Source organism: Manis javanica, chromosome 5 (genome assembly GCF_040802235.1).
Source record: "Manis javanica isolate MJ-LG chromosome 5, MJ_LKY, whole genome shotgun sequence".
Classification (NCBI taxonomy): Eukaryota; Metazoa; Chordata; class Mammalia; order Pholidota; family Manidae; genus Manis; species Manis javanica.
This window is the reverse complement of record NC_133160.1, coordinates 108,726,658-108,749,024: the sequence shown is the minus strand read 5'-3', so window position 1 is coordinate 108,749,024 and position 22,367 is coordinate 108,726,658. Positions and strand designations below refer to the sequence as shown.

At 38.7% G+C, this 22,367-nt stretch overlaps 1 protein-coding gene across 4 annotated transcripts in view; it reads left to right on the top strand.

Annotated features, from left to right (window-relative positions):
• CFAP299 (cilia and flagella associated protein 299) overlaps window positions 1-22,367 on the top strand; it is a 650,695-nt gene that overhangs the window by 265,134 nt on the left and 363,194 nt on the right. The window lies entirely within an intron of this gene.

Here is a 22,367-nt window from a genome sequence, read left to right as displayed (position 1 = left end):
GAGTCAGCAGGGAGGGAGAGAGAGCCCAGGACTGCTGAATACCCAGCCCCAGCCATCCAGACCAGAGGGCAGATACAGTGCATGCGTGGGGTCCTGGATACTAGGGAAACAGGGTGGCAGGACCAGTGAGTTGGTGCCTGAGGCCGATGCCAGAGAACAAAGAAATGGGACTGGCCATTTTTTTTCCTCTTTTTTTTTTTATGAGTGCTTTTGGGAAGTCTTAAAGGGACAGGGACCCCAATACTAGGGAAACAGGGCAGCAAGACCGGTGAGTGGGTGCCTGAGACTGGTGCCTGAGGACAAAGAAAATCATGCATTTTTCTTTTAATTCTTTCTTTTTTTTTTTTTGTTGCTGTTGTTGGTTTGGAGAGTGCTTTTTGGAACTCTTAAAGGGGCAGGGCAGGACACTTAGTCTAGAGGCAGGGAATCTGGGGATCTCTGGGCACTCTAACCCCTGGGCAGCATGGAGCATGGAGGCCCCTTACGGAGATAAATAGCCTCCCAGCTTCTCCCCCTCCAACGGGGCTCCACCATTTTGGAGCAGCAGCCCGAGCCAGGCCATGCCCACAGCAACAGCTGAGATAAACTCCATACCAGCCGGGCAGGAAGCAGAAGCCCTGTCTGTGCACAGCTGCCCAGCACAAGCCGCTAGAGGTCGCTATTATTCCAGGAGAGGAAGGCCACAAACCAACAAGAAGGTAAGCTCTTACAGCCGTCACTCATACCAGCTCTGCAAACTATCTCTATCACCATGAAAAGGCAAAACTACAGGCAGACAAAGATCACAGAGTCAACACCTGAGAAGGAGACAGACCTAACCAGTCTTCCTGAAAAAGAATTCAAAATAAAAATCATGAACATGCTGACAGAGATGCGGAGAAAAATGCAAGAGCAATGGTATGAAGTCCGGAGGGAGACCACAGATGTCAGGAAGGAGATCACAGAAGTGAAACAAATCCTGGAAGGATTTATAAGCAGAATGGATAAGATGCAAGAGGCCACTGAAGGAATAGAAACCAGAGAACAGGAACGTATAGAAGCTGACATAGAGAGAGATAAAAGGATCTCCAGGAACGAAACAACACTAAGAGAACTATGTGACCAATCCAGAAGGAACAATATCCTTATTATAGGGGTACCAGAAGAAGAAAAGAGAGGAAAAGGGATAGAAAGTGTCTTTGAAGAAATAATTGCTGAAAACTTCCCCAAACTGGGGGAGGAAATAATCGAACAGACCACGGAAATACACAGAACCCCCCAACAGAAAGGATCCAAGGTGGACAACACCAAGACACATAATAATTAAAAATGGCAAGGATCAAGGACAAGGAAAGAGTTTTAAAGGCAGCTAGAGAGAAAAAGGTCACCTATAAAGGAAAACCCATCAGGCTAACATCAGACTTCTCGACAGAAACCCTACAGGCCAAAAGAGAATGGCATGATATATTTAATGCAATGAAACAGAAGGGCCTTGAACCGAGGATACTGTATCCAGCACGATTATCATTTAAATATGATGATGGGATTAAACAATTTCCACACAAGCAAAAGCTGATGGAATTTGCTTCCCACAAACCACCTCTACAGGGCATCTTACAGGGATTGCTCTAGATGGGAGCACTCCTAAAAAGAGCACAGAACAAAAGACACAACATGTGAAGAATGGAGGAGGAGGAATAAGAAGGGAGAGAAGAAAAGAATCTCCAGACAGTGTATATAACAGCTCAATAAGTGAGCTAAGTTAGGCAGTAAGATACTAAAGAGGCTAACCTTGAACCTTTGGTAACCACGAATTTAAAGCCTGCAATGGCAATAAGTACATATCTCTCAATAGTCACCCTAAATGTAAATGGACTTAATGCACCAATCAAAAGACACAGAGTAATAGAATGGATAAAAAAGCAAGACCCATCTATATGCTGCTTACAAGAAACTCACCTCAAACCCAAGGACACACACAGACTAAATATCAAGGGATGGAAAAACATATTTCAGGCAAACAGCAGTGAGAAGAAAGCAGGGGTTGCTGTATAGTATCAGACAAAATAGACTTCAAAACAAAGAAAGTAACAAGACATAAAGAAGGACACTGCATAATGATAAATGGCTCAGTCCAACAAGAGGATATATCCATTCTAAATATATATGCACCCAACACAGGAGCACTAGCATATGTGAAACAAATACTAACAGAACTAAAGAGGGAAATAGACTGCAATGCATTCATTGTAGGAGACTTCAATACACCACTCACCCCAAAGGATAGATCCACCGGGCAGAAAATAAGTAAAGACACACAGGCACTGAACAACACACTAGAACAGATGGACCTAACAGACAACTATAGAACTCTACATCCAAAAGCAACAGGATATACATTCTTCTCAAGTGCACATAGAACATTCTCCAGAATAGACCACATACTAGCCCACAAAAAGAGCCTCAGTAAATTCCAAAATATTGAAATTATACCAACCAATTTTTCAGACCACAAAGGTATAAAAGTAGAAATAAATTCTACAAAGAAAACAAAAAGGCTCACAAACATATGGAGGCTTAACAACATGCTTCTAAATAACCAATGGATCAATGAAAAATCAAAATAGAGATCAAGGAATATATAGAAACAAATGACAACAACAACACAAAGCCCCAACTTCTGTGGGACGCAGTGAAAGCAGTCTTAAGAGGAAAGTATATAGCGATCCAGGCACACTTGAAGAAGGAAGAAAAATCCCAAATGAATAGTCTAACATCACAATTATCGAAACGGGAAAAAGAAGAACAAATGAGGCCTAAAGTCAGCAGAAAGAGGGACATAATAAAGATCAGAGAAGAAATAAACAAAAAAAAAAGAATAAAACAATAGCAAAAATCCATGAAAACAAGAGCTGGTTCTTTGTGAAAATAAACAAAATAGATAAGCCTCTAGCCCAACTTATTAAGAGAAAAAGAGAATCAACACAAATCAACATAATCAGAAATGAGAATGGAAAAATCACAACAGACCCCACAGAAATACAAAGAATTATTAAAGACTATTATGAAAACCTATATGTAAACAAGCTGGAAAACCTAGAAGAAATGGACAGCTTTGTAGAAAAATACAACCTCCCTAGACTGACCAAGGAAGAAACACAAAAGTTAAACAAACCAATTACGAGCAAAGTAATTGAAACGGTAATCAAAAAACTACCCAAGAACAAAACCCTGGGGCTGGACGGATTTACCTCGGGATTTTATCAGACACACAGAGAAGACATAATACCCATTCTCCTTAAAGTTTTCCAAAAAATAGAAGAGGAGGGAATACTCCCAAACTCATTCTGTGAAGCCAGCACCACCCTAATACCAAAACCAGGCAAAGACCCCACCAAAAAAGAAAATTACAGACCAATATCCCTGATGAAAGTAGATGCGAAAATACTCAATGAAATATTAGCAAATAGAATTCAAAAGCATATCAAAAGGATCATACAGCATGACCAAGTGGGATTTATCCCAGGGATGCAAAGATGGTACAACATTCGAAAATCCATCAACATCATCCACCACATCAACAAAAAGAAAGACCAAACCACATGATCATCTCCATAGATGCTGAAAAAGCATTTGACAAAATTCAACATCCATTCGAGATAAAAACTCTCAGCAAAATGGGAATAGAGGGCAAGTACCTCAACATAATAAAGGCCATATATGATAAACCCACAGCGAATATTATACTGACCAGCAAGGAGCTGAAAGCTTTTCCTCTGACATCGGTAACTAGACAGGGATGCCCATTCTCCCCACTGTTATTTAACATAGTACTAGAGGTCCTAGCCATGGCAATCAGACAAAACAAAGAAATACAAGGAATCCAGATTGGTAAAGAAGAAGTTAAACTGTCACTATTTGCAGATGATATGATATTGTACATAAAAACCCTAAAAACTCCACTCCAAAACTACTAGAACTGATATCAGAATACAGCAAAGTTGCAGCATACAAAATTAACACACAGAAATCTGTAGCTTTCCTATACACTAACAATGAACCAATAGAAAGAGAAATCAGGAAAACAACTCCATTCACAATTGCATCAAAAAGAATAAAATACTTATGAATAAACCTAACCAAGGAAGTGAAAGACCTATACCCTGAAAACTACAAGTCACTCTTACGAGAAATTAAAGGGGACACTAACAAATGCAAACTCATCCCATGCTCATGGCTAGGAAGAATTAATATCCTCAAAATGGCCATCCTGCCCAAAGCAATATACAGATTTGATGCAATCCCTATCAAATTACCAGCAACATTATTTAATGAACTGAAACAAATAATTCAAAATTTTATATGGAAACACCAAAGACCCCGAATAGCCAAAGTAATCCTGAGAAAGAAGGATAAAGTGGCGGGGATCTCACTCCCCAACTTCAAGCTCTACTACAAAGCCATAGTAATCAACACAATTTGGTACTGGCACAAGAACAGAGCCACAGACCAGTGGAACAGATTGGAGACTCCAGACATTAACCCAAACATATATGGTCAATTAATATTTGATAAAGGAGCCATGGACATACAATGGGGAAATGACAGTCTCTTCAACAGATGGTGCTGGCAAAACTGGACAGCTACATATAGGAGAATGAAACTGGACCATTGTCTAACCCCATACACAAAAGTAAATTCAACGTGGATCAAAGACCTGAATGTAAGTCATGAAACCATAAAACTCTTAGAAAAAAACATAGGCAGAAACCTTTTAGACATAAACATGAGTGACCTCTTCTTGAACATATCTCCCCAGGCAAGGAAAACAACAGCAAAAATGAACAAGTGGGACTATATTAAGCTGAAAAGCTTCTGTACAGCAAAAGACACCATCGATAGAACAAAAAGGAACCCTACAGTATGGGAGAATATATTTGAAAATGACAGATCCAATAAAGGCTTCACGTCCAAAATATTTAAAGAGCTCACCCTCCTCAACAAACAAAAAACAATTAATCCAATTAAAAAATGGGAAGAGGAACTGAACAGACAATTCTCCAAAAAAGAAATACAGATGGCCAACAGACACATGAAAAAATGATCCACATCGCTAATTATCAGAGAAATGCAAATTAAAACCACAATGAGGTATCACCTCACACCATAAAAATGGCTGCCATCCAAAAGACAAACAACAACAAATGTTGGCAGTATGGAGGTTCATCAAAATGCTCAAAACATACCTACCATTTGACCCAGGAATTCCACTCATAGGCCTTTACCCTAAAAACGCAGCAATCAAGTTTGAGAAAGACGGATTCCCCCCTATGTTTATTGCAGTACTATTTACAATAGCCAAGAATTGGAAGCAACCTAAATGTACATTGGTAGATGAATGGATAAAGAAGATGTGGTACATATACACAATGGAATACTACTCAGCCATAAGAAGAGCGAAAATCCTCCATTTGCAGCAACATGGATGGAGCTGGAGAGTATTATGCTCAGTGAAATAAGCCAAGCGGAGAAAGAGAAATACCAAATGATTTCACTCATTTGTGGAGTATAAGAGCAAAGGATAAACTGAAGGAACAAAACAGCAGCGGAATTACAGAACCCAAAAATGGACTAACAGGTACCAAAGGGAAAGGGACTGGGGAGGATGGGTGGGTAGGGAGGGATAAGGGTGGGGAAGATGTAAGGGGGTATTAAGATTAGCATACATGGTGGGTGGGAGAAAGGGGAGGGCTGTACAACTCAGAGAAGACAAGTAGTGATTCTACAACATTTTGCTAAGCTGATGGACAGTGACTGTAAAGTGGTTTATAGGGGGGACCTGGTATAGGGGAGAGCCTAGTAAACATAATATTTGTCATGTAAGTGTAGATTAAAGATAAAAAAAAGAAAGAAGGAAATGGGGGATTACTTCTTGATAGGATAAAACTAACTGTAAATCAATTTTTAATACATGCTTTAAATATCCTTAATCTTGATCACTTAAAGGGTGTCAGATGATTGACTATGGAGGTACATTTTTCTGATAATATTCCTTTCTCTTAAAAAAATAAATAAGCAGCTTCTGTGTGGTGACCTCCAATGAGTTCTACACAGTGGTATAAAGGGCATATCAAAGTGTGGGCAAAGGGTCTGTTTGTGTTTATACAGAGGACCAAATCCTAATTTGACCATCCAGAAAATAAACTAAGGTATGATATGAAGAAGAACTTCCAACATCAGCACTGTCTAGAAGAGTCATACCAGAAGATGATCATCAAAAAACCTCAACAAAGATCCAGGCGATGCTGCAGTTGTACCTGCATCCATCCCACCGGTTCCTGGACTTGCCATTGGAATGAACAAGGAGATATCTAAACTGGCCTGTTCTTTCAGTAAAACAACAAATTTAACTGGATCTATACTGTTGGAACTCAACCAAGAATTAGGAGAAGTGCAAGTTGTAGTGCTCCAAAATCTTACAACTACAGACTATCTACTGTTAAAAGAATATATGGGATGTGAACAGTTCCCAGGAATGGGTTGTTTTAATTTGTCTGATTTCTCTCAGATTGTTCAAGTACACTTGGACAATATCCATCATATCACAGACAAATTTTCACAAATGCCTAAGGTGCCTAACTGGTTTTCTTGGTTTCACTGGAGATGGCTGGTAATTATAGATTTGCTTTGGTTATTTAGCTGTATTCCTATTATGTTAATGTGTGTGCGCAATTTAATTAGTAGTTTAAAACCTATACATGCTTAAGTTACTCTACAAGAAGATATGTCAAAGAAATAATCAATCCTCCTATGTTTTCTTCCGTCTGCTACCTCTATAGCTTTTCTTCTTCCTTCCTAATTACAACCCTTAAATAGAATTCATGCCTCATATCGAATTTACTGAGTATCATAATTCCTCCAAGTGGTAAAGACAAATGCTGGGCATAGAAGCCACAGGGCATAAATCTGCAAAGAAGTAAAAAGCTAACCTTTTTAAACAATATGGTTTCTCTCTCACTTACCAAATTTACATCTCTCTGTATGGCCCCGGAAGATGACTGGTTAGCCAGAGTCAGGTAAGATTCCTCAAGGGAGGAACAACCTAAGACAGGCACAGTCGCAGGGGGCCCATCAGGTGAGAAATTGGGAATCAACAGTGATGAGGCTTAGAACCTCACCTCCCCTGTTTTGAGAGAAATCTTCTGCATCCGTGGATGTTTTAATGCCCTTGTGTAGCTTGGATTAACACATAGTCTACAGGCACACACCTGATCATCTACATTTGCTCTCTTACAACACTACACTATGTTTTCTACCTTTATCTTGCATCTACCTACCACTTCAGCATTTTATTAAAAAAAAAATAATAATAATAATAATAAAGGGAGAAATGTGGGATCCACATATAAATCAAGTACAAAAATCAAAGGAATATTCATATTTGACCTGATTGTTTATAGTTCATAATGCGTGATCAATACCGAAAGTTTCTGTGATGACTGCCCTTGTACTGTTCACCATGTAAGAACTTATTCATTATGTAAGAATTTTTTCACCATCTAAGAACTTGTTCGTTATGCTTCAGAAGATTGGAGACTGACGAGAGTTAGGCTTGGGGTGGATTAATCATTGTTCATTGAGCATTAACTCCCCTATAGAGAATTTTATTGTTGTTAACAACCATTTGATCAATAAATATGAGAGATGCCCTCTCAAAAAAAAAAAAAAGTTAATCAAAACTACCTCTGATCAGAGCAGTTTATGAGAATTCTAATCAAACTGGAATGATGATTATGGCTGATTAGCTTTCCATAGAGTCTCAAGACCACCAGATTCTGATCCCAGGGGCACCTCCAGATGAAGGTTGCATATAATTCTGCTAATTTAAGTTTCTTCTCCCCAGTGAATTCTCATTGTTTTCATGATATGAAAATATGATATAAATATGATGTTTTGATGTATTGTAAGGGTTCAGTGCTTAGAATCAGTGATATCTAGATTACAAACTTCATATTATAAATATATCTAGAATACCAACTGATTATATTCAAGTTCATGTCTTCCTTTTGCATGATTTGAAGGCAATTAAAAGTATTTTCAAAATACCTAGTATATAGATTAATACAAAGATAGACAACACATGACAGTGTTGCTACTAAGATGGATTTTTTTTTTTTTGAGAGGGCATCTCTCATATTTATTGATCAAATGGTTGTTAAGAACAATAAAATTCAGTATAGGGGGGTCAACGCTCAATGTACAATCATTAATCCATCTCAAGCCTAATTCTCGTCAGTCTCCAATCTTCTGAAGCATAACGAACAAGTTCTTACATGGTGAACGAATTCTTACATAGTGAATAAATTCTTACATGGTGAACAGTACAAGGGCAGTCATCACAGAAACTTTCGGTTTTGATCATGCAATATGACCTATAAACAATCAGGTCAAATATGAATATTCGTTTGATTTTTGTACTTGATCTATATGTTGATCCCACATTTCTCCTACTATTATTATTATTTTTATTTTTAATAAAATGCTGAAGTGGTAGGTAGATGCAAGATAAAGGTAGAAAACATAGTTTAGTGCTGTAAGAAGGCAAATGTAGATGATCAGATGATCAGGTGTGTGCCTATGGACTAAGTATTAATCCAGGCTAGACAAGGGCATCAAGACATCCACGGATGCAGAAGATTTCTCTCAAAGCAGGGGGGGTGAGGTTCTGAGCCTCACCTCTGTTGATCCCCAAATTCTCACCTGATGGCCCCCCTGCGACTGTGCCTGTCTTAGGTTGTTCCTCCCTTGAGGAATCTTACCCGTCTCTGGCTAACCAGTCATCTTCCGGGGCCATACAGGGAAATGTAAAGTTGGTAAGTGAGAGAGAAGCCATATTGTTTGCAAAGGTTAGCTTTTTACTTCTTTGCAGATATATGCCCTGTGGCTTCTATGCCCAGCACTTGTCTCGAGGTATCTTTACCACCTGGAGGAATTATGATACTCGGTAAATTCGATATGAGGCACGAATTCTATTTAAGGGTTGTAATTAGGAAGGAAGAAGAAAAGCTATAGATGTAGCATACAAAGGAAACTTGGGAGGATTGATTATTTCTTTGACATATCTTCTTGTATAGTACCTTAAGTATGTATGGGTTTTAAACTACTAACTAATTTGCACACACATATTAACATAATAGGAATACGGTGACATAAACAAAGCAAATCTATAATTACCATCCATCTCCAGTGAAGCCAAGAAAACCATTTAGGCACCCTAGGCATTTGTGAAAATTTATCTATGATATGATGGATATTGTCCAACTGTACTTGAACCATCAGACAAATTAAAGCAGCCCATTTCTGGGATCTGTTCACATCCCATATGTTCTTTTAACCATAGATAGTCTATAGTCATGACATTTTGGAGTGCTACAACTTGCACCCCTCCCAACTCCTGGTTGAATTCCAACAGTACAGATCCGGTCAAATTCGTTGTCTCACTGTATGCACATGCCAGCCTAGACATCTCCCTCCTCATTCTTATGGCAAGTCCAGGAGATGTTGGGCTGGATGCAGCCACAACCGCAGCATCGTCCGGATCCCTGTGGAGGCTTTTTGATGATCATATCGTATCTTAGTTCATTTTCTGGGTATCCAAGCTAGGCCTTGATCTCCTGCATAGAAACAAACAGACCCTTTGCCCACACTTTGACATGCCCTCTATACCACTGTGCAGAACTCATTGGAGGTCAGCACACAGTAACTGCTTTTTTTTTTTTTTTTAAATTAAGAGAAAGGAATATTATCAGAAAAGAGTACCTCCATAGCTGATCATCTGACACCCTTTAAGTGATCAACATTAAGGATATTTAAAGCATGCGTTGATCTTTGATTTACCAATAGTTTTATCCTGTTAAGGAGTAATCCCCCTTTTTCTTCTTTCTTTCTTTCTTTTTCTTTTTTTTTTTTTTTAATTTTTAATCTACACTTACATGAAGAATACTATGTTTACTATGCTCTCCCCTATATCAGGTCCCCCCTAACAACCACATTATGGTTACTGTCCGTCAGCTTAGCAAAATGTTGTAGAGTCACTACTTGTCCTCTCTGTGTTATGCATGTCACCCTCCCCTTCTTCCCTCCCCTCCCTGCATCCTAACCTTAATACCCCCCTTCTTCTTCCCCCACCCCTTATCCCTCCCTGCCCACTCATCCTCCCAGTTCCTTTCCCTTTGGTACCTGTTAGTCCATTTTTGGGTTCTGTAATTCCACTCCTGTTTTGTTCCTTCAGTTTTTCCTTTGTTCCTATACTCCTCAGATGAGTGAAATCATTTGGTATTTCTCTTTCTCCGCTTGGCTTATTTCACTGAGCATAATACTCTCCAGCTCCATCCATGTTGCTGCAAATGGTTGGATTTTTCCACTTCTTATGGCTGAGTAGTATTCCATTGTGTATATGTACCACATCTTCTTTATCCATTCATCTACCGATGGACATTTAGGTTGCTTCCAATTCTTGGCTATTGTAAATAGTGCTGCGATAAACATAGGAGTGCATCTGTCTTTCTCAAACTTGATTGCTGCGTTCTTAGGGTAAATTCCTAGGAGTGGAATTCCTGGGTCAAATGGTAGGTCTGTTTTGAGCATTTTGATGCACCTCCATACTGCTTTCCACAATGGTTGAACTAATTTACATTCCCACCAGCAGTGTAGGAGGGTTCCCCTTTCTCCACAGCCTCGCCAACATTTGTTGTTGTTTGTCTTTTGGATGGCAGCTATCCTTACTGGTGTGAGGTGATACCTCATTGTAGTTTTAATTTGCATTTCTCTGATAATTAGCGATGTGGAGCATCTTTTCATGTGTCTGTTGGCCATCTGTATTTCTTTTTTGGAGAACTGTCTGTTCAGTTCCTCTGCCCATTTTTTAATTGGGTTATTTGTTTTTTGTTTGTTGAGGCGTGTGAGCTCTTTATATATTCTGGACGTCAAGCCTTTATCGGATCTGTCATTTTCAAATATATTCTCCCATACTGTAGGGTTCCTTTTTGTTCTATTGATGGTGTCTTTTGCTGTACAGAAGCCTTTCAGCTTAATGTAGTCCCACTTGCTCATTTTTGCTGTTGTTTTCCTTGCCCGGGGAGATATGTTCAAGAAGACATCACTCATGTTTATGTCTAAGAGGTTTTTGCCTATGTTTTTTTCCAAGAGTTTAATGGTTTCATGACTTACATTCAGGTCTTTGATCCATTTTGAGTTTACCTTTGTATATGGGGTTAGACAATGGTCCAGTTTCATTCTCCTACACGTAGCTGTCCAGTTTTGCCAGCACCATCTGTTGAAGAGACTGTCATTTTGCCATTGTATGTCCATGGCTCCTTTATCAAATATTAATTGACCATATATGTTTGGGTTAATTTCTGGAGTTTCTAATCTGTTCCACTGGTCTGTGGCTCTGTTCTTGTGCCAGTACCAAATCGTCTTGATTACTATGGCTTTGTAGTAGAGCTTGAAGTTGGGGAGTGAGATCCCCCCTACTTTATTCTTCTTTTTCAGGATTGCTTTGGCTATTCGGAGTCTTTGGTGTTTCCATATGAATTTTTGAATTATTTGTTCCAATTCATTGAAGAATGTTGCTGGTAATTTGAGAGGGATTGCATCGAATCTGTATATTGCTTTGGGCAGGATGGCCATTTTGACGATATTAATTCTTCCTAGCCATGAGCATGGGATGAGTTTCCATTTATTAGTGTCCCCTTTAATTTCTCTTAAGAGTGACTTGTAGTTTTCAGAGTATAAGTCTTTCACTTCTTTGGTTAGGTTTATTCCTAGGTATTTATTCTTTTTGATGCAATGGTGAATGAAATTGTTTTCCTGATTTCTCTTTCTATTGATTCGTTGTTAGTGTATAGGAAAGCTACAGATTTCTGTGTGTTAATTTTGTATCCTGCAACTTTGCTGTATTCCGATATCAGTTCTAGTAGTTTTGGAGTGGAGTCTTTAGGGTTTTTTATGTACAGTATCATATCATCTGCAAATAGTGACAGTTTAACTTCTTCTTTACCAATCTGGATTCCTTGTATTTCTTTGTTTTGTCTGATTGCCATGGCTAGGACCTCCAGTACTATGTTAAATAACAGTGGGGAGAGTGGGCATCCCTGTCTGGTTCCCGATCTCAGTGGAAATGCTTTCAGCTTCTCGCTGTTCAGTATAATGCTGGCTGTGGGTTTATCATACATGGCCTTTATTATGTTGAGGTACTTGCCCTCTATTCCCATTTTGCTGAGAGTTTTTATCATGAATGGATGTTGAATTTTGTCAAATGCTTTTTCAGCATCTATGGAGATGATCATGTGGTTTTTGTCTTTCTTTTTGTTGATGTGGTGGATGATGTTGATGGATTTTCGAATGTTGTACCATCCTTGCATCCCTGGGATGAACCCCACTTGGTCATGGTGTATGATCCTTTTGATATACTGTTGAATTCTGTTTGCTAATATTTTATTGAGTATTTTTGCATCTACATTCATCAGGGATATTGGTCTGTAATTTTCTTTTTTGGTGGGGTCTTTGCCTGGTTTTGGTATTAGGGTGATGTTGGCCTCATAGAATGAGTTTGGGAGTATTCCCTCTTCTTCTATTTTGTGGAACACTTTAAGGAGAATGGCTATTATGTCTTCTCTGTGTGTCTGATAAAATTCCAAGGTAAATCCGTCCGGCCCCGGGGTTTTGTTCTTGGGTAGTTTTTTGATTACTGTTTCAATTTCTTTGCTTGTAATTGGTTTGTTTAACTTTTGTGTTTCTTCCTTGGTCAGTCTTGGGAGGTTGTATTTTTCTAGGAAGTTGTCCATTTCTTCTAGGTTTTCCAGCTTGTTGGCATATAGGTTTTCATAATAGTCTTTAATAATTCTTTGTATTTCTGTGGAGTCTGTCGTGATTCTTCCATTCTCATTTCTGATTATGTTGATTTGTGTTGACTCTCTTTTTCTCTTAATAAGTTGGGCTAGAGGCTTATCTATTTTGTTTATTTTCTCAAAGAACCAGCTCTTGGTTTCGTTGATTTTTGCTATTGTTTTATTCTTCTCAATTTTGTTTATTTCTTCTCTGATCTTTATTATGTCCCTCCTTCTGCTGACTTTAGGCCTCATTTGTTCTTCTTTTTCCAGTTTTAATAATTGTGATGTTAGACTATTCATTTGGGATTGTTCTTCCTTCTTCAAGTGTGCCTGGATTGCTATATACTTTCCTCTTAAGACTGCTTTCGCTGCATCCCACAGAAGTTGGGGCTTAGTGTTGTTGTTGTCATTTGTTTCTATATATTCCTTGATCTCTATTTTGATTTGTTCGTTGATCCATTGATTATTTAGTAGCATGTTGTTAAGCCTCCATGTGTTTGTGAGCCTTTTTGTTTTCTTTGTAGAATTTATTTCTACTTTCATACCTTTGTGGTCTGAAAAATTGGTTGGTAGAATTTCTATATTTTGGAATTTACTGAGGCTCTTTTTGTGAGCTAGTATGTGGTCTATTCTGGAGAATGTTCCATGTGCACTTGAGAAGAATGTATATCCTGTTGCTTTTGGATGTAGAGTTCTATAGATGTCTATTAGGTCCATCTATTCTAGTGTGTTGTTCAGTGCCTGTGTGTCTTTACTTATTTTCTGCCCGGTGGATCTATCCTTTGGGGTGAGTGGTGTGTTGAAGTCTCCTACAATGAATGCATTGCAGTCTATTTCCCTCTTTAGTTCTGTTAGTATTTGCTTCACATATGCTGGTGCTCCTGTATTGGGTGCATATATATTTAGAATGGTTATATCCTCTTGTTGGACTGAGCCCTTTATCATTATGTAGTGGCCTTCTTTATCTCTTGTTACTTTCTTTGTTTTGAAGTCTATTTTGTCTGATATTAGTACTGCAACCCCTGCTTTCTTCTCACTGTTTTTTGCCTGAAATATGTTTTTCCATCCCTTGACTTTTAGTCTATGCTTATCTTTGGGTTTAGGGTGAGTTTCTTGTAAGCAGCATATAGATGGGTCTTGCTTTTTTATCCATTCTATTACTCTATGTCTTTTGATTGGTGCATTAAGTCCATTTACATTTAGGGTGACTAGTGAGAGATATGTACTTATTGCCAATTCAGGCTTTAGATTCGTGGTTACCAAAGGTTCAAGGTTAGCTTCTTTAGTATCTTACTGCCTAACTTAGCTCACTTATTGAGCTGTTATATACACTGTCTGGAGATTCTTTTCTTCTCTCCCTTCTTATTCCTCCTCCTCCATTCTTCATATGTTGTGTGTTTTGTTCTGTGCTCTTTTTAGGGGTGCTCCCATCTAGAGCAGTCCCTGTAGGATGCCCTGTAGAGGTGGTTTGTGGGAAGCAAATTCCCTCAGCTTTTGCTTGTCTGGGAATTGTTTAATCCCACCATCATATTTAAATGATAGTCATGCTGGATACAGTATCCTTGGTTCAAGGCCCTTCTGTTTCATTGCATTAAATATATCATGCCATTCTCTTCTGGCCTGTAGGGTTTCTGTTGAGAAGTCTGATGTTAGCCTGATTGGTTTTCCTTTATAGGAGACCTTTTTCTCTCTAGCTGCCTTTAAAACTGTTTCCTTGTCCTTGATCCTTGCCATTTTAATTATTATGTGTCTTGGTGTTGTCCTCCTTGGATCCTTTCTTTTGGGAGTTCTGTGTAATTCCATGGTCTGTTCGATTATTTCCTCCCCCAGTTTGGGGAAGTTTTCAGCAATTATTTCTTCAAAGACACTTTCTATCCCTTTTCCTCTTTCTTCCTCTTCTGGTATCCCTATAATATGAATGTTTTTTCTTTTGTATTGGTCACATATTTCTCTTAGTGTTGTTTCATTCCTGGAGATCCTTTTATCTCTCTCTATGTCAGCTTCTATACGTTCCTGTTCTCTTGCTTCTATTCCTTCAATGGCCTCTTGCATCTTATCCATTCTGCTTATAAATCCTTCCAGGGATTGTTTCACTTCTGTGATCTCTTTCCTGACATCTGTGATCTCCTTCCGGACTTCATCCCACTGCTCTTGCATTTTTCTCTGCATCTCATCCCACTGCTCTTGCATTTTTCTCTGCATCTCATCCCATTGCTCTTGCATTTTTCTCTGCATCTCTGTCAGCATGTTCATGATTTTTATTTTGAATTCTTTTTCAGGAGGACTAGTTAGGTCTGTCTCCTTCTCAGGTGTTGTCTCTGTGATCTTTGTCTGCCTGTAGTTTTGCCTTTTCATGGTGATAGAGATAGTTTGCAGAGCTGGTACAAGTGACCGCTGGAAAAGCTTCCCTTCTTGTTGGTTTGTAGCCTTTTCCTGGGATAATAGCGACCTCTAGTTGCTTGTGCTGGGCAGCTGTGCGCAGACAGGGCTTCTGCTTCTTGCCCAGTTGCTTTGGAGTTTATCTCCGCTGTTGCTGTGGTCTTGGCCTGGCTGGGGCTGTTCCTCCAAAATGGTGGAGCCCCGTTGGAGGGGGAGCGGCCAGGAGGCTATTTATCTCCGTAAGGGGCCTCTGTGCTCCCTGCTGCCCAGGGGTTTAGAGTGCCCAGAGATCCCCAGATTCCCTGCCTCTGGTCTAAGTGACCTGTCCTGCCCCTTTAAGACTTCCAAAAAGCACTCTCCAAACCAAAACAACAACAGCAACAATGAGAGAGGGAACAGAAAGAAAGAAAAAAAAAAGGAAAAAACAAGCGATTTTTTTTTTTTTTTTCCTCAGTTGCCGGTCCCAGGCACCCGCTCACTGGTCCTGCTGCCCTGTCTCCCTAGCACCAGGGTCCCTGTCCTTTCAAGGTTTCCAAAAAGCACCCACCCACCGGTCCCGCAGGGAAGCAACGCTCGATATTCTTTGTCCTCAGGCACTGGTCCCAGGCACCCGCTCACCAGTCCCGCCGCCCTGCCTCCCTAGCACCGGGGTCCCTGTCCCTTCAAGGCTTCCAAAAAGCACTCGCCAAAAAGAGAGAAAAAAAGGGGAAAAACACGTGATTTCTTCCGTCCTCATGTGCCGGTCTCAGGCACCCACCCACCGGTCCCACAGGGAAAAACGCGGGATATTCTTTGTCCTCAGGTGCCGGTCCCAGGCACCCGCTCACCAGTCCCGCCGCCCTGCCTCCCTAGCACCGGGGTCCCTGTCCCTTTTAGGCTTCCAAAAAGCACTCGCAGAAAAGGAAAAAAAAAAGGGGAAAAACGCGCGATTTCCTCTGTCCTCAAGTGCCGGTCTCAGGCACCCGCCCACCGGTCCCGCAGGGAAAAACGTGGGATATTCTTTGTCCTCAGGCGCCGGTCCCAGGCACCCGCTCACCAGTCCCGCCACCCTGCCTCGCTAGCACTGGGGTCCCCGTCCCTTCAAGGCTTCCAAAAAGCGCTCACCAAAAAGAGAGAGAAAAAAAAAAGGAAAAACGCGCGACCTCCTCCGTCCTCAGGCACTGGTCTCAGGCACCCGCCCGCCGGTCCCGCAGGGAGAAACGCGGGATATTCTTTGTCCTCCAGCGCCGTTCCCAGGCACCTGCTCACCGGTCCCGCCACCCTGCCTCCCCAGCAACGGGGGCCCGTCCCTCTAAGGCTTCCAAAAAGCGCTCGCCAAGAAAAAAAAAAAAAAACCGCTCCTGTTTCTCTCCACCCGCCGGGAGCCGGGGGGAGGGGCGCTCGGGTCCCGCCGGGCCGGGGCTTGTATCTTACCCCCTTCGCAAGGCGCTGGTTCCTTGCAGGTGTGGATGTGGCCTGGATGTTGTCCTGTGTCCTGTGGTCTCTATTTTAGGAAGATTTTTCTTTGTTATATTTTCATAGCTCTATGTGTTTTTGGGAGGAGATTTCCACTGCTCTACTCACGCCGCCATCCTCTAAGATGGATTTTATCTCAAATTTGATTTAGTGATTTTTCAGAAACTGCTTATTAGAACACGTTAATGATCAATCAAACCTTGCCTATTAGAACACTCCTAATTTTACATTTAAAATTTTAAGATGATTAACAAGTCATAAATGTTTAGTGAAAGACATTGTAATCCTTAAAATAAGTAAACTCTTCAGAAAATAACTCTTGAAAATAAGTTTCTATTTTAACAGTTTTCCAATTTTCTTCCTTCGTTATTTATTCTTTTTCGTCAAGTGTAAATCTAGTAATGTGGATACATGTGATAACACAACGTAACTAAATCATAAAACCAGTAGCCTAACTGTTGAGGTTTAAGCATATATTTAGAGTCAGTTGTGTAGGATTATATAAATATGTTTAGCTAATAATTAAACATGGTTGGTAAAAATAAACTCATTCGTATAACTTTTATTCCATTTTGAAAGTGGAGTGGAGTGTAAACAAAAAAGATGGAGTGTTTGCCTTTATAAGACTTATAACCCTAAGATTCTGTGATAGACCTACTTTGCTTCTTGAGGAAGTATCTCCTTTTATAATATTTATTTAAGCAAGGCTTTTCAGGTCAGTGACTGTTAAATAAACCTAGTTAAGTAAAAGTAATACATGTTAAAAATTTAAGAATTCCTTACCACACACTCTTTCCTTTCTTTTCCAGTATTTTCCGCTGAGATGTTTCAGGTTCTCAGATGTAGCATGATATAATAATTGATTATTTATATAACTTTTTTACTTTGCTGCAAATACCTTAGTGGTTATATACCTTATCCTCTCAGTTACCCAAAATACTTTTATATTCCTTTCAGAGGTTATAGGAAGTGATATAAATCTTAAATAATAGTAAAAAAGGAACAGTATGATCTTAATGTATTGTCAGTTTAACAGTCACATTTCTTAAACAGTCACATTTCTTAAACTGATTAGAAATTAATGATGCTTGCTGATTGATGATAGAGTATGTTCATTTAAAATCAGTTTTTATAGCTGCTTGGGGGCTTAGAGATTATTTGGCCCATCATGAAACCTGGGTTCAGAAAAATGTAGTGACTTGGACTAATCTGTTGGTAAATGAATAGAAATTAAAGACTGATGTCCTATCTTGTATTTTAGTTTAATTTTCCTTATCTCATGCTTCCACTTAAAAGACAACTTTCTCATTGTTCAAAAAAAATTCTTTTTAGTTGCATAAGTAATACAGTCTCCTGGGAAATCCTTTGAATATTAAAGATAATATTAAAGTCCAATTTGATCACCAAGTCAATCCCACAACATCATTTTTCAGAAGGGTGAGCAAATTTCACATGGTGACTGTATCTGTTTGGATTACATTTAGTTAAAAATAATAGAAAAGGCTAAAATGACAGTGGCTGAAACAACATACAAATTCTTTTAAGTCTCATAGTCCCAGATGGTGTCAATCAATGCTGAATTGGCACTCCAAGCTATCAGGGACCCTGCACCTTTCTCTTGTTTCTCCATAATGGTGGCCTCCAGTTTAAGTTAAGATGGCAGTTGGAACAAGAGTCATTTAATTGCATTCCAGCTAGAGAAGAAAGTATACCTTACTCCTTTAAGTACACTTCCTAAAAGTTCTGCATTTTCACCTGGATCCTATTGTGCAAAAGTTAATCACATGGACCTACCTAGCTGCAAAAGAAGTTAGGATATGTAGTCTTTATTGCAGAAAACTATGTGTCCAGGTTGAAAACTGGGAGTTCATTTTTACGGAAGAAGGGAGAATAGTGTCTGCCGTAGTAAATGCCCAGGGACAGCAGAAATTAACTGCTTATTACTCCCCTTTCCTGTCTGGCCCAGATATCTGCTAAAAATGTCAGCCATTAGCAAGAGAGCAAGGCTTGACAGAACATTAGTGGTTCCTTCCCCATTAGGGAGTGATACCTATAAATCTATTTTTCTAGCATTTCATGTCTGATATAGTTGGAGATAATTTGGTCTTCCTTTGCTCTCATAAAGATCTATTCACAGGAACAGTAACAATGGCAATAAACAGTAAGTTGCAAAATATATAATAAATTGATTGACTCACCAGATGATACTATATATGTTCTAATGGGTGTACAAATATACAGTTGACCCTTGAACAACAACAGTTTGAACTGTGCGGGTCCACTTATATGCAGAATTTTTTCAATAAATATATTGGAAAATTTTTTGGAAATTTGTCACAATTTGAAAAAAACATTTTCTTTTCTCTATTGTATTGTAAGAATGCAGTATGTAATGTGTATAACATGCAATATGTGTTAGTCAACTGTTTATGTCATTGGTAAGTCATCCAGTCAACAGTATGCTATTGTTAATTAACTTTTGGTAGATTCAGAGGTTATATACATGGATTTTTGACCATGTGGGGAGGTTAGTGCCCTTAATCTCCACGTTGTCCAAATCTCAACTGTATATCTAAACCTTGGAGGATACATGTAAAATTGGTAATGATATGTGGTTACCTTTGGTTGTGCGGTTAGAGTTAATGATAAAATTGGACATGAACTTATCTGTAATGTTCTAAAGATTTACAAGAAAATGAGGTACGTTGGGGAAGCAGTAAGAGTGAGGAGTAGACTTACTATATGAAAACCATTAGGAACTCTGGAGTATCTTAACTGAATAGCAATTGTATCAATTGTACGTTTTGTTTGTGAGTAATATAAACCAATTCTAACTAAATAGAAAGAATTTATTGGAGGGGCACCACTTATAGATATAAAGGGAAAGTTGAATGGTAAGGCTGTGTAGTAGGAATTAAAGATAGTCACTACAACTCTAGTTGATTTTCATTCTTGTGCCTCTCTGTTTATGATGTACATCCTCATGAGGTACAGGAACACTGGTCACCATAATGCATATTCATTAGCAGATGTTTGGAGGGTAGAGTTGCAAGTTAATAGGTACCTTGATTGACTGTTTTACCAAGGTAAAAAATGTGGGAGGAACCATTATCCAAAGAAAAATCAGGGTTCTGTTACCAATAACAAGCAAAGAGATGTTGAGAAGGCAAAATAGCAGGAGTCTACAGCTGTCACAGAAGACCACATATGGAAGTCAATTTAATTCCTTCAACTGTAACTTTTAGTATGTTCTGTGCATATGTGTAGGAGAGTTATGTTTTGAAGCCTTAAAATTAGTAATCTTAAGTTTCAAAAGGGTCTTTACTTGGTTATATTGCATGAACCACATTAACAAGTTTTCTGTACTTTTAAAAATTTCATCCAGAACTTGTTTTCTTTACTGATCTTGTTTACTGAACTGTCTACCCTCAACCTTTGTTTGGCTATAAGAAGCAAGGGGTAGGTACATGGGATAGTTTACAAATATTTACTACTCTTCTTTGTGCAAGATCATACTTTTCCATTTCATTGATTTCAAGCTTATCCATGGTACTTGCTTTGGTCAATAAAATAAAAGTGGAAGAGGCATGTGTCTCTTATAAGCAGACTCTGTAAGAGTCAATATGCCATGTTCTTTTCCCTCTGATCAGTAACCAAAGATGTTTGAGATAGAGGCTGTTTCATTAGCCTCTTAGTTCATTCCTGCAAAGTGAAGAGCCATAGTCAACTTATTGATTCATAGCATTATTGAGAAATAATCCTTTGTAATTGTAAGGCACTGAGATTTGGAATATTTGTTACTACAACATAACCTAACTAGTCCTGACAGATGCACTTATAAAAAAAATTATCTGATTAATTTCACAGAGAATTTCTAGTTTTAAATACAGACTATATAAGTAGGACATTAGGTAAAAACTGACCAAGTGATAAGAAGGTTATCCTGTGAGCATGGAGAAACTTATGAAAACATGTTTTTTGAGTAAGGAACTGACAAAATAAATTTGATGTTTTTGAGATTTAATATCAGAACAGTGCATAGGTATATTGTAATATGAAAAACTTACTTTTGAACAGAACATGGATTGAAAAATTCTTAAATATCTGATTCTTTCCATTGCTACTAATTATTGGTTATTTTCTATACATTTAGATGTTTGGATTATTCATTGATATTGATTCTGCAGGCCAAGGCACATAGAGCTAGTAAAGCAAAAGCAGAAAGGTTAATGATCAATTTAAGAGTTGCATTCCTATATCAACAAAATAATCAGAAGGTTACATGTTTACATTGATTGAACAAAACATGGTAGTAGTCTCTCTTTAACTGTCCACAGAAAGCAATCACCTGGTCTATTTTACCTCTTATATATTTTCCAGATCTGTCCCTTCCTGTCCTTACCACTACTGCTTTACATCAGGTTTTCATCATCTTTTGCTCAAGCTTTGTAATAACCCTCTATCTAATCCCCCCAGTGTTGCTCTCCTCTAGGCTATATTTCTCAAAGCTGCTGAGTATTCTTTCTGAAACACAGCTTGGCCATCTTTTTTCCTTGCATAAGACCTTTGTGGTTCAACATCTCTGGAAGATGAGCTCCAAGCTCCTTAGCAAACACGGCTTTCCTGGAAATGCAGCACACCTAGTCATTGTGAGAATGAGCTCTAGAACCAGGATGCCTGGGATTGAATATAGGTTCTCCTACTAGCTGTGTGACCTTTAATAAATATTTATAATACCATGTCTATAAGAATGTTAGCTTTTACAGAACTGAGGGAATAAAATGGCAGCAGACTCACAGACTCCAAGAGTGAACTAGTGGTTACCAAGGGGGAGGGGTGTGGGAAGGCGGGTGGGGAGGGAGAGAGAAGGGGACTGAGGGACAGTGACTGCATTGGGGTATGGGTGGGGACTTGATAATATGGGTAAATGTAGTAACCACATTGTTTTTTCATGTGAAACCTTCATAAGAGTGTATATCAATCATACCTTAATAAAAAATTTTTTTAAAAATGTTAGCTTTTATGACTGTTATATAGTTTCTCCTCTCACCTCCTGCACTTACTTTCTGACTGCTTTGCAACTACACAAGGGCACTTTGAAATTTTAAATCTCTGTTCCTTTATTCTTTTGTCCTTACTGATACTCTCTTAGACCCACCAAAATGACTAATGCTGTCTCATGTTTTAACATTTTGTTCAATAATTGCTTTTAAAAATAAGATTAAGTGACTTTTCCTTTAATAGGTAGGATATTTATTTCATGAAACCTGATACTCCATTTCTCCGTGATTACATTTATCACATGGTATGACATTGTAATGTTTTTATACCTGTTACCTCTATGTGACCACAGGCAACTTGAGAGCAGGAATTATGTTTTGTTCATCATTGTGCCTGGTACAGTTCCTAGTACATAGTAGATACATAATAAAAAATGTTTGTTGAATATACAGGAAACTACCCTATGAAGAAAGGATTACTTTTTCACAAATCACTTTTGAAATCATTCTTTATTATGTGGTTCAGTGTTGCTTGGTTGAAATCTTGTGATAAGTTTCTTAAAATTTACTTCCAGGAAAAGTCATTTCTCTCTTGAATTGTTTTTTTTTATTTTTAATTTTTTTTTAGTCAGACATAATTGATATATAATATTAATTACAG